Genomic DNA, 14,354 nt, shown 5'->3' on the forward strand with positions numbered 1-14,354 from the left:
TGAGGTGGATTGTGGGTAGAGAGGGTGGTTATTCAGTGTGCCGTTAAAGTAGGCCTCCATCCCAGTGCCCCAGCTGTGAGACGCCATGAGCTGAATAGAGCCGATTTCACAATCCTTTCAATTAAAATCACAACATAATCCTTCGTGCAACCTCTTCAGCAAATTTCCTCTCCTTCAGTCTCTTTGTGTGCCGAGTCTGAAGTCCAGTCACCAAGTGGAGATGTGTCTGGCATTGAAATTTTTTGATTCACTCGACGCCTGCCTTGAGAATATATTGCCAATGAAGGCCTGAAAAATGCAATATGTCTTGATAAAACAAGCCTTAAAGACTTTGAAAAGAAAATCAGGGCTCATGTTTTACAGTTGTGATTGTCGTAAAATGGGGCAAGCTCTCTCGGGGGAGAACGTGAGCTCTAATTTGCCTTGGTGGACTAGACAGTCCCAAAGGGAGACGGATCGAGAGTTATGGTGGTGCTGTATCAGCATTCATTTATTTGTGAATGAAGATGGCACAGACCGTTTTCAAAGCGATACGTACTTGCCATGAAAATGGAAACTGAGAGGGGGGATGGTGTTGAGATGAATATGAGATGTTGTTTGAAAGCTAAACATAGAAGTAGGGTACAGCCTGAGCTAAAATACTAGATCACTCATAATCAAATTGTAAAATAAATAATAACCGTCAATTGCGTAAAATTGGATTATGTTTCCTTAAAGTAGAAAAATAGGCCTCACTACATAAACACACCGTAACTACAGAGATGGCAATGGCCTTGACCTTTGGTGTTAATGTATCTTTTAATTGGTTTTAAAAATAGAGGCATCTCAAAAGAGCTGTCATAGCTTATTTACGCCAGTCTGTGCAGTCTTGTTCCACCTTCTTTTTGACTCACCATGTGCACAGGTGGTTTGCAGGGCTTTTTAGTACTTACATACTCATTTTATCGTTTCTGCTCGCCCGTTTTCCACCTCTCACCTCTTATTCGCTTGGACAGGTCAGCAACACCTTCTTAGGAGTTGTGGGGGGAAAGTGACACAAGCAATTTGCAACTGAATCTTGGCACCATTAGAGAAATAAGGCAAGTGTGATCAGTGGTATAAATAGTGCTTGTTATTCTATGTAATAAGGTTACTCCTGATTGCTTCCAGGTGTATGAAGCAGACAGTGGAAGCCTAAAGGAAATTCAAGCCTTTCGGCGCTTCTCCCACCAGCGCTGGGTTGAGAAAAGCAGATTGCCATTTCACTACATTTTTTTCTCTCCTCATTTCTAATGCTTTGTAACTCATATGATTAACCTCCTGTGAGTCCCACCTCAGCCCAGTGAGGATCGTGTTCGCGCACGGTACCCTGATGCATAAAACATCCCCCTTCACCGACACAGGGAATTCCAGCCTAAGTTGTAAACATGTAAAAATGAGAATGATTGTAATTGAAATTGTTTTTATGGACTACTAATGAACTGAAAAGTTTGGCTTCCGGAAAAGCGAGACAGGAAATGAGAGAGGAAGGAAAGGAGAAAAAATGAATAAGCAAAAAAGTAATGGTTCTATTATGCATGTAATCCTAGAAGTGATTGCTTTACACAATGTTCGCATGTAGACAGAGCGTGTGGTTCTCTTGTCTTTGGCCGTGTTCTCGGCGACCGGTTCAAGCAAATGAATAAATAAATGGGCGTGACATATTTAAGTTAAAATTATAATTTCATTTTATTAACCAATCAGGATCAGATATTCCAGAGAGTTAAAAACAGAAGTTTTTGTTTGGAAATATTGTTCAAAAGTGTAGTAAGATTATTATTATTATTATTATTATTATTATTATTATTATAATTATTATTATTATTTTAATAAATGAATTTTATTCAGCGAGGATGCATTAAATAGTTTAAAAGTTACAGTTATTACATTTATGTTACAAAAGATTTATATTTATATAGGTTATGTGGCATTAAATACTGGCTGCCCAATAATTCCACTTTTCCATCAAAGGAATAAATTACATTTTTACATAAATTGCATAATATATGGGTCATTGACAAATAAGGTTTTTAAAAGTGTAAAAAAAAAAAAAAAAAAACACATAATGGAGACATAATTAATTTTGAAGTTTTATTAAGTGTTAACAATGTGCTTTTTATAATCAAGTAAGACTGCTTTTGTCATTTTTTACAAGATGGACAACATTTGTCACCAAAAAATTCAGTTTAACCAAAATTTCAGTTTTACCAAATGACACTTTTGGTTATACCGAATGATGATCTTTTCAAACAATGCTAACATGCTGATATCTAACTAGCTTGCTGGCAAAATGACAATCAAACATTTTATATTTAGTACAAGTTTTTAAAATATTACAACATTTTCCATGTTTTATAGCGGTTGTACCGAATGACCTGATGTTTAAGGACATGCGTATGAGCAAGTGAAAACTTGATTTTTTCAAATAGTTAAAAGAGACACCTGTGCTGGTGTCTGAATGATGTCACATCCTGTCACATGATATTGACCACATGACTTGATCCAAAATGGTCCCTTTATATTGGTTACTCCGAGTGAAATAAATGAAATTAATTTTTTCTGGACATTATTCCTCATAACAAAGCAATGACTTATATACATACACTGTAAAAAATGACCGTGATTTTAACAGTAAAAGACTGTAAAAATGCTGCGGTGAAAAACTGTTAATTGGTTTACAGAAAGTTCCCGTACTATATACGGTGAATAACTGTAATAGATCTAACGGTACATTTAATGCAATTTTACGGTAAAATACCGTTAAATTCACAGTTTTTGGAAGTTAAAAATAACAATTCATTATAAAATTTACAGTGAAAAAACGTAAATTGACATTCCCACAATTCCTTGCGTGACACTTCACATTTGATATATTTTTGTTGAAATAAATAACTTTTGTTTCTTCTTAGTTTTTCTCATTTTTTTCTAATCAGTTATGTACATTAGGGTTTTATGTTACATCTAATGTTGTTAAATTAATGTTTATTGCATTTTTAAAATTTCATGCATGTTACCATGATGGTGTTTAGTGTGTGTGTGTGAATGACACTGTGTGCACCTTCTATATATTAGTATTGTCCTTCCCAGCTTGTGGAAAATCTGCTTGTGATGAACTTTGATTCATCATGTGACTCTTATCACCACTGTGTTTGGTGACTGTCAGTGTATTATAAAGGTACAAATCAGATATTAGTACTTCATTAGGTTGGTAAATTAACATTGTATCAGTTAATGAAATACGTTATTTTACCGTAAATTTAACAGATTTTTTTTTTTTACGTTGCTACTGTATTTTTTACGGTAAAGTTCTGGCAACCACAGCTGCCAGTTTTTTACCGTAAATTTTACTGGGATTTTTAATACCATTTTCACAAATGAAATGGTTGTTTTGGCCTTTGGACGGTTAAATCCAAATGACATTTTGACACTTCACAATCTTTAAAATATCTTGTAGTTGTACTACCTTACATACTTTGGATGTCATTTCTTAGTTTTTTATTGTTATTAAGGCCTTTGGACATAAAAATGACCCATCACGTCATTGACCCATATATCAAATAGAAAACAGTTATTTTGAATTGTAAAAATGATTGACAATATAACTGATTTAATCTATTTTTTTAATCAAATAAATGCAGCCTTGGTAAGCATAAGAGACTTCTTAAAAACATTTTCCTAGAAGTTTTGATCTTAACAACCCCAAAATTCTGTACGGTAGTATAGCTTGAAAATCTAACATTTATTTTCATTTAATTGACAATTGTTATTGTTGAGCTATTTTTATTATGTTTCAGACATGACAAATGCAAATTAGGATTTTTACTTCTACATTACTTTTACTCATTATGGTCTACCACGAGTCTTGTTTTGGAAAGTTGGACATGAGTGAACACTAAATTGAATGAATTACCAAGTAGTCCTCAAAGCATATTTTTCAATTAAACAAATAGGCAAGATAATTGTAACACAGCACTCACCACTGCCAGTCAGCCACAATGTGTAGGCCACAGATCACCTAATGCAGCAATGAGGCGTTTGTGTATCATCCTGCAAACTCATCTCCCAACAATTCCAGGAATGAGAGAAGACTGTCAACACAATTATAATCAATCACATACCACTGCTCTGCTTTTTCATCCTAGGGACACGTAAGCTTTTTGTTCTTGACTAGTTTTACAAAGATGAGGAGGAACTAGATGAAATTTGAAAGTGGAGAGATATTTGATTCATTTATGCTCCATGACGTCTTTTTCATTGCATGTTTAATTGGTAGCAATAAAACATTTGCATGACTGTAGCTTTGGTATTTTTACTGTAAACAAAATGTACTGGCTGTAATCAGTTGTGAGAAGCATTCGAGTGCTGGACCTCATGGATGGTTTCATTGTGAAAATAAATTGTCCTCAATTTGCTCCAACTGTAACACTTTTAGGGCTTATTTCATTGCAATCTCAATGGTTAGGTTTTTGAATAACATTCAGCTGTGAAAATTGTAAAACTAGCAACAATGGCCGACCATGGTTTAGTCCCCCCAGTTTGTGAAATTATGATTTTAGAAATTTGTCCATTAAGTGGAAAGTGACATTAAAATTGCTTCAATTTTTAAATCAGCTTCATAGGAAAAATAAATTAATTTAATAGCAATCATTACAATTTCAAAATGTATAACTTATACAATTCAATAAATGTTAGTATGGAACCTTCATGAATCAATACTCTGTTGATAAATCAGTTTGAAGCAAGACCGCATGTCCCAAGTCACTCTTTCGGGCTGTACTTGGCTTTGTGTGGACGGGCATGATTTAGGCTGATCTTTCTCACTGTCTGTCAGCTTATCTTTCTGTCTTCTCTCTTCCTCTCTCTGATCAGTTTTCATAGAACTAGAGGTTCTCATGTCAACACATTGCTCAAAGAATCCTATTTTCCTTTTTATGAACTGAACCATATTTTTATAGTAGCATTCACAAGGAGTAGTCTTCGCACAGACTGGAAAACTTGAGCAGTCCGAGGGGCTTCTTGCTTTGAGGATTTACATTTCCCACATGAGTTCGGTAGAGGAGATTCACAGCAGCCAAGGGAATAATCAAACATGGCCTCCAGAGAGTTTGTGCATGTAAACATACTCTCTCTTTCTCTCAGACACATTCACATGGACAACTACACATGGAACTTTTATCAGTGTTTGGGTTATTCGCAGGCTTTGGAAATAACTTTTTGCCACACATGCCAGTGGGGATATATATATATATATATATATATATATATATATAAAACATACACACATACACACACACACACACAGGTTTGTTTTGCTATCAAAGTGAGGACATTCCATAGGCGAAATGGTTTTTATACTGTATAAACTGTACATTCTATCCCCTTACTCTACCCCTAAACCTACCCATCACAGAAAACATTCTGCATTTTTACATTTTTAATAAAACATTGTTTAGTATGTTTTTAAACCTATTTTAAAGATGAGGACTCATGAAATGTCTTCATAAAACATGTTTACATCGCAATACCAGTGTAATACCCATGTCATTATACAAATTTGTGACCTCATAAATCTTGAAAACAATCACACACACACACACGTCCCACTACCTTGTATAGTACCATCCCACTTTATTTAACATGCACACAAATTGCAATAATACCACTAACACTGATGAATATACAGTAGAAGGTTCATCTTTGGAACACAAATTAAGATATTTTTGATGAAATCCGAGAGTTTTTTTTTTTTTTTTCATCCCTGATAGAAAGCAATGTAATTACCACATTTAAGTTCCAGAAAAGTAGTAAAAACATTGTTAAAATAGTCAGTGTGAAAACAGTGGTTCAAGCTTAATGTTATGAAGTGACGAGAATACTTTTTGTGTGCAAAAGCAAAAATAACCACTTAATTCAACAATTTCTTCTCTGCGCTGTTTACGTTCAGCACTTCCAGGTTCTACATCAGAACACTCTCGGATTTCATAAAAAAATATCTTAATTTGTGTTCTGAAGATGAAAGAAGGTCTTACGGGTTTGGAATGAAATGAGAGTGAGTAATTAATGACAGAAATTGCATTTTTGGGTGAACTAACCCTATAACACATGACGTCTAGTATAGAACAAGAAAGTTTGTTTTTCTGAGGTGAGAGACTTTTTATTTCCAAGCAAGTTATGGAAATAACATTAGAATAATATAGCCTGACAGCAGATACTGAATAAGGACAACGCGAGGCATTTTTTAATTAAACCGCATCTTTTATAAAAGGCATAATTTACTTGTATTGTGTCTTTCTCAACTGTTGAGATGTTATATGATCTTTTTTAGAGAATGAGAATGCATGTCTACAATATGCCTTTCTACATATCTCTGCACTTTATCCCTTTGAATATCTCTGATATCTACTGTTTAGCTTTAGGTGAGCTATGTATATTTGTGTTTGGTGGATGTTTGCATTGATGCAGCTCAGCTGAGGCTCTGCTTCACTCTGTAGTGTAGTGTGTTCTTGTATGGTGTGTTGTATCGTGATTTCGGTCTTGAGTAGATGATAGTGATTGCTGAGACTGGCTTTCTCTCTGTTATCTCCTGAAACACTGAGTTGTTTGTGCTTTACAGCTCACCAGGAGGTCCGCCCAAACCCCTCATGCTATCTCCAAACGGTCCATTGTCCAGATCCCCGTCTCCATAGGGAACTAATGCTCCTCACTCTCTTCTCCTTCTGTCACATACGCACACACACGCAATCTCTCTCTCTCTCTCTCTCTCTCTCTCTCTCTCTCTCTCTCTCCTGTAAATGAGAAGAGGATATGCAAAACTGTCACTCGGCAAATAGCTCTCAATTAGACCCCGATTAGGTGAATCCATGAATGATAATCAGGCCTTCAAAAAAGTATGTTATCTAGGTAGTATCAAAGCTTGTGTCCGGCCTCTCGTTGGGAATAAAAGTTCAGTCAGGAGGTTGTCAGGTTTTTTTGAAGGCTGCATGAGTGTAGCTAGGGTGGAGAGAAATTTGTGGATTTTAGTGTCCTTTTTTATCTGCCTTTATACTTTCATGAATACAATATTTCATGCATTTTTGCCCTTCAAAATAAACTAGCTGTTTATCCCTTGCATTTTTGTGATAAACAATGCAAGGAATTGTGCCAGATGAGCTAGTCTACTTCACTTATTGAAACTGCATCTGTCTCAAAAATATGAAGAAATATGCTTTTGTGTCTTGTACTTTCATTTTAGTGGCTTTATGTGAAGCATATTCCACATATGAGTTCTGGAGAAAAACAAAAACCTTAAGCATCCCAGATCAATTTCAACTGCAATGAAAGTTGCGAGACGATGCAGTCACAACAGAGTTTTTCTTTAGTAGATGGTTTAATCACTCATGCAACTTACATCAGCAAGGTACTTATTATTATTCTTACAACTCTGTGAAACGATGCCGTTCTTTATAATTATCATTATTAGAGTTGACTTAAACCATATTTTCCAAATAAATTTACTAACCAAACTAGGGTAAGGCTGTTTTATTTATTTGGAGCTTATTTTTGGACTCTCGCTGGTTATGCCCGATTGAGTAAAATTATGAGATCATAAGATTTTTAACTGTTTTTGAAAGTCATCTTCTGTGCTCAACAAGGCTGCTTTCAGTTTAAAGTTTAAAAAATGCAGTAAAAACAGTAATATTATAAAATATTATAACAATTTTAACTGTTTTCTATTTTAATATTTTAAAATGTAACTTATTACTGTGATGGCAAAATTTTCAGCATCATTACTCCAGTCTTCAGTATTACTTGATCCTACAGAAAGCATTCTAATATGCTGATTTGCTGCTCAGTAAACATTTCTATTTATTATCAATGTTGTTGAAAACAGTTGTGCTGCTTAATATTTTTGTGATACCAATTTTCTTTATATAAAGATTCTTTGATGAATAGAATGAAAAGACCATTTTTCTTGCAACTCAACTTGAAATCATATTATATATATATTTCCCAATAATATTACTGTCTGTCTATTATTATTATTATTATTATTATTATTATTTATGAATCAAATTTTACCTGCATTTAATCTTAAATAGCAATAATTGTGGGCCTTGACTGAACTTGCTGAACTGAGCTTTAAAAGTCCATCACAGTCTGTCTTGTTAGAACTAGGCTACATTAATCATTAATTACACAAAGAGTCTGTCTGTTACCCCGTTCTCTAATAAGCTGAAGAGACCTTTGCTTATAGAGAGAACATGTGCAGTGAACCCACATTGTGAGACATGACATCCACCCCCCCATCCCTCCTCCTCTGGTCTTCAAAGCAATAAACGTCTCCCCTCTCTTCCCTTGCAGGTTGATTTGCTGATTCCTGGCCTTGATGTTCTGATGTCTGCTGGCCCTTGACCTTCATCCATGGATTAGTTCTTCTACGCTTGAGGCAGATCTGACTGACCAGATGGTATCCCTATGTGTCACTTCTTGTGGGTCAGGTGAGTGATGTCCCTGTTTGAAATGACATTTATTTACTCCATTTGATCAGGACTGTTAGAAAGATTAACCTCGGGAACAGAAGATCATGAATGAGATGTAATGTTATGCATGAATCAGAGACAAAAAGCTATGCACAAAACGGTGGAGCAGATAAAAATAACTCTTGAAATCCATACAGATCAGCTCATAAATACAGTTTTATGAGCACCAGTCGGTTGGCCCATCAACAATTAAAATTTTGAAATGCGACTTGATTTTCTTTGTAACGTAAAGCCTAAAACTGGCAAGCGTCTGTGTGAAAGAATATTTTGTTCGTGTTAGTGTGTCAGTGTGTACAAAACATACTTTCTCCCATCCCTCCAAGGCTTAGCATCATCATCCAATCAGCGACAGGCGCTACCTAGATGAACCAATGAGAAAGCATTTGGATAGTGTTCATTCTATGGAATCAAAGGCACAGCACTCCTATGATATTAAAATGCACTCTGTCTTTGTTCATACCACGCCAAACCAAGAGAGAGAAAGGGGAGGGCGAGGGGAGAGAAAACACACTCCACCCAAAAAAAAAAAAAAAACTTTTTGTATTCCTCCCCATATGTCTCTGCGGGTGGGCACGCAATGACTCTCCCACTTCTCGCTTTGAAATCTCTGCCACTTCAGCTGCCTCCTTGAGCTTTTGTCAGCTTGAGACGCTGCACCTCGATGAAGTAGGGCAACTAGAGTACAGTCTACAATTCTTACCGTCGCCATCTTGGCCCTTGTCATTTCCTCTACTTGTTTGTCCCAGTTTCCAATGTTATATTGTTATATATCCAGGTTTTAACCCACCCCATTTGTTCGTCCTTACATGTTTAAAACCTCTTTAAATCTCTATTTTCGTTGCTTTGTTTCACATTTTCCTCAGCCACTGACCTCTCTGGACTCCTCTCTTCATAGTAATAGTACATATTGTTAGGCTTTTCCTTCAAATTCAAGAAGAAAGAGGTTTCGGTGGAGTTTTGAATTATTCTTTCTCTTGATTGAATAGGCCAGAGTTTTTCTTTCTTTTTTTCCGTGTGGAGTGGAGATATTAGTGGGCAAATTGCATGCCTTTCATGCAGATAAATGGGCGTTCGATAAATGCCGCAGTGTTTTTTGAAGCAGCCAGAGAGTCGGGCTGCGTTGGGTGATAACTTCATCGCAGCGTGGGGTCAGGGGCAGGAAGAGAAGCCCGGCTGAAAGGGGATTAAGAGGAGCCGTCGAAGAGCTCCGGACTCGGACCACCTGCTGGGGAGCCCAGGCCTGGTACGCTCCTAATGTTTCTGATCAGCTATGCCATTGTCTGTGTTCCCCTCTTTCTTTTCTCCCCTCACAAGAAAGAATTGGATTGCCTCCCTGTTTCCCTCAACCCAGATTAGCTGTTGGGCCTTTGTTTGTTGTTGTCATCTACTTTCCACTATATTTTACCTAAGCTTTGGGATCTGTAGTTCCCTTGTGCTCTTGTTTAGATGTGACATGATGGAAATGTGCCAAAGGAATAGTTCACCCGCAATATCTGTCATTGTTTTCTAACCTGCATGTTACAAAAATGTGCAGCTCAAAACAAGGATTTTATTTTTTTTATCTATTTATTTATTTTTGGAAGCATATCTTGATGACTCTCCGGAAGAACGATGCGCCAAACTGCGCTAAAGCACAATAAAAGTAGTTCATATGCACTAAATTCCAAGTCCTCTAAAGCCATACCATAGTAATTGTGTTAAAAACAGACCAAGTTTCAAGTTTTTATTCATTAAAACAATAAAAATAAATTTACCCTACCTCACGAGAGAAATAACCTGTTCGAATTGTTCTTTTGAGTCAGATATTTTCAATAAATCTTGTAAACTGGTCTGTATGATTTATGAACTGATCTTGAGCGCAACTCGCTGACTGACATTTAACAGCCCTCCGGAGTCTGTTTAGTACACAAAGCTGAATTTCTTTAAAAGACTTGGAATAGTTTGTCATTTGTACAATTTTTGTGCTTATGACACCATTTGTTTCCCTAATTGTCTTTATAAATTTATGACAAAAAGAAGAACTTCTTAAAGTTCACTTTCTGTGACCTAATGTGACTCTCTCTTTGTTCTCGAGGGTAACTAATGGAGAATCATGATGAGGGAGCATCCACTCATCAGTGTCTATGGTCATTTTTTATTCATCTTATATATTCACAGATTAGCTGCAGGGGCTTCTTGGAATTTTTTATTTTCTCATTTTCTGAGGTGTCCTTTTATCAATGCCAAAGAATATAAAAAGATCATAAAAAATTCATTTATATACAAAAAAAAAAAAGCACCTTAAAACACTTTCCTTCCCAGCTATACATGTGTTCAATGTGTTAAACAGACACACCAGTAAAAATCTTTCCCTGCAATCAACACGTCTATGCATAAAATATTTCCCCACACCATTTTTCATGGCTGTGGGCTGAAACAGCTGTAGTTAGATGCATGAATACTGATAGGGCCAATCGTACAGAGTGCAGTGCAGGTGTGCAGGTGAACGCTCTGTTTGGCAGTTGCCTGACATGTTTCTTCTCTTTAGCATGTGGAGCGCAGACAAGCTCATGAATAACAGTTCTGATGAATGGTCTGAGCAGGCTTAGCACTAACTTCTACAGCACCTGCTTCTGTGTTGCATCCCACGAAGAAGTGTGCATATGTGTGTGCTTGACACAAACTTACCAGAATAGCTATTGTGTGCACTGACAGCTGTGCACTGCTTTAGACAAATAATTCATCGGTGCTTGATGAAAAACAGCCACATTTATGTATTTAAGTTATGTGTCTCCTCAGCAATACATTATGTCAAGTTTATTTTGATGAAAGATATTTATTCTGATGTCAAAAGCCACTAGAATGTTAAAAAAATCAGTCAAGCTAAACATCTGTGATGTTATAAAAAAAAAAAATCTTTCAGTATTTTACAGTATTATTCTCAGACCAAAGGCTTCTGGTTTATTTATGGATGTGTGTTATTCACGTGTTGCTCTTCAAGTCATTGTCTATCTATAGCTATAAGCTGTGAATATTTAGATAGCGCAAAGGCAGGATTTGACTCCATAAAGATGGCTGTCCAAGCACACCGTAGAGTTCCCAAGCATTTTTTTAAGCAGCCGACATCATGTTCTGGAACATTCTCTCTCTCTCTCTCTCTCTCTCTCTCTCTCTCTCTCTCTCCTCTCGTAACGGCTGTGGTCGTCCGCTCTCAGCCCGTGCCAACTTCCAATAACCATATTCCAGGAAAGAGCTCCACATGTTCAATTATATAATTACATCATCTCAGATTTAGACAGATGTCCCATAATACGTTTCAAATGCAATCAGCCGCACTCGTTCCCCACATAATGCATTTGGAGAAGAAAAATGATGTCCGCTGAGCATAAAACAGATCATATTTGTTGTGTTGGTGCTTCTGTTGCGCGCACTATTGATATTGTCATTATTAGTATCGCCGCAAGCTCCATTTAGTATTTTTGTTAGTAACATCAATGCGTTCTTATGGTGACTGCTTAAAATAGGCCCTTTTATCATGGCAGCGTATATGGAAATATGCCAAACAATAAACATACCCACAGACAACTAATTGCCTAGTTAGAGAAATCACATAATAGGATGAGTATTTTAATATGAAACTCCACAGCGATCACGCTCCCTACCTTGAGTCCTATTGTTATCCTCCAGCCTCAGTCCTCGACCAAACTGGTCTTTCCCGCTCAAATCCTGCCAGTTTTAAAGCATATCTCCTCTCATTGTTCAGCAGACAACGCACAAATCCCTTGAGCCCAGTCCAGAGAACTTAGAATGAGTAATTGTTCACTTATAGAGACAAAGCTGAACTGTAGTCATACTCTATAGTAGTGAAAAAAGATAAAGACTTTTTTTTATATTTATTTATTTATTATTTTTGTCAGCAGTTAAGCTGCTCATAGACACAGTTTTGGCCACATATGAGTTGTGGGCCCAGACTGGGAAATAACAGTAACACAATTAACCCAATTACCTAATATTGTTTTCAGTACATTTCAATGCTGTATAGCAGCATTTTTTCAGGTCCACTAATCATAAAAGTGGTTGTATGAAATTTTGCCTAGCTTAGAAATTACTTAGCGACTATAACTATATAAACTGAGCTTGTAAACTGAGGCGGAATCATTTAAATATCATTATTCTTTTAAAGGCCAGCGTTTTGTGCTCCATCGATGAATGATAAGAAGGAATTGAAATGATATGAATGAGACTTTATTAATATGCACCGTTTGGTTCAAAACAGCGTTTTGACAGTTTGAAGATAACAACATTGATGAGCAGTTGAATGACAATTGCATAAATAATATCGTCCATCTCTTTTTACAATCTTTTTTTTTTTTTAAATCATAGTAACAATCCTAAAAATTTCTTGATTGAGTCTGATAGGGGAATTATGGAAATGGTGGCGAAATATTTGAAAGGTGACCTTTACAGATGAGACTCTTAGGACAGACCGGCACAAAACGTCCGCTTCATTCGTAAACCCGTCTCCATTTGTCACATCAAAATGTAGAAGAGACAGAGAGAGAGAGAGAGAGAGAGAGAGAGAGAGAGAAAGGTTTTTCATTAAAGGTAGATGTCCTCTTTCATAGCAACCGGCGATATATCAGCTCACCTGCACGGGCACCTCCCATTGTGCACGAATCAGATAACTCCACATGCTAATCACAGCAGCCGGCCCCCGCTGCGAATAACACCATTGACCACGCCGTTGATGTGTCCCCCCTCGCGTTCTTACTACACACACTCCAGTGGTCAATTACACCCTCAAGGCAGCTCAGTAAATACTAATCATTTCCTCATGGAGACAAAAACTCTCCTTTTTGTTAGCTGTCACTTTGGCTTCCCAACAGATCACACGGGTTGTTTCTCTAAAGGTGTTGAGTTATGAAAACCACATGCAAAGCTGTTCCACATGGGACAGAGGGAATGAGTCACATTACATGAGCCGTGAAGCCAAGTCAGAGAAATATTGTGTAATTAGATAAGATTGTTTTTTTTTGTTTGTTTGTTTTTACTTTTATCAGTAAAAACAAACCTTCACTCATATACACTGAATCTGTAAGAGGCCCAGATATCCTCAGAGAGTGAGCAAAACTCAGTCAATAATTCCTGAAACAGCCTCGTAAGCAAATGTTAGCATGAAACTTGACGTTTTCTAGGATGTCTTGCATATAAATTTTTTTTTTTTTTCAATATGTTTTTTGTTGTTGTTTGCTTTAGAATTTGCACACATACCCTAGTAAAAAAAGTAATATATTTAAAATACATTTATTTCATACTAAGTATAGTTCAAATGTATTAACATATTTACTGACATTTCGCTTGAGACTTACTGATATAAAAATTATAATCAAACTTTATTTGGCGTACTACTTGTGCACCGTGCATTTCTTATGTGACCCTGGACCACAAAACCAGTCATAAGTTGCACAGGTTTATTTGTAGCAATAGCCAACAATACATTGTATGGGTCAAAAGTATCGATTTTTCTTTTATGCCAAAAATCATTAGGATATTAACTAAAGATCATGTTCCATGATACCGTAAATATATCAAAAATTTATTTTTGTGAGTGGATATGCATTGCTAAGGACTCTTAATAGTTTGATTTTTTGCACCCTCAGATTCCAGATTTTCAAATAGTTGGCCAAATATTGTCATATACTAACAAACCATACATCAATGGAAAGCTTATTTTTCCAGCTTTTAGATGATACATAAATCTCAATTTAAAAAAATAAATAAATAAATAATACCCTTATAACTGGTTTTGTGGTCCAGAGTCACATATTAAGCCTATAA

The 14,354-nt window shown here is 36.3% G+C and overlaps 1 long non-coding RNA gene across 2 annotated transcripts in view; it reads left to right on the forward strand.

The window, feature by feature from the left end:
- The window catches only part of LOC125272118, a 248,291-nt gene extending 238,214 nt beyond the window's left edge, over positions 1-10,077 (forward strand). For both annotated transcript variants that reach the window (XR_007185777.1, XR_007185778.1), the window contains 2 exons: positions 8,359-8,495; positions 8,861-10,077. This is a non-coding gene — a long non-coding RNA (uncharacterized LOC125272118). The remainder of the gene's footprint in view (positions 1-8,358; positions 8,496-8,860) is intronic.
- The last annotated feature ends 4,277 nt before the right edge of the window (positions 10,078-14,354 follow it).

The sequence above is a fragment of the Megalobrama amblycephala genome, linkage group LG7, assembly GCF_018812025.1.
Source record: "Megalobrama amblycephala isolate DHTTF-2021 linkage group LG7, ASM1881202v1, whole genome shotgun sequence".
In the NCBI taxonomy this organism is placed as follows: Eukaryota; Metazoa; Chordata; class Actinopteri; order Cypriniformes; family Xenocyprididae; genus Megalobrama; species Megalobrama amblycephala.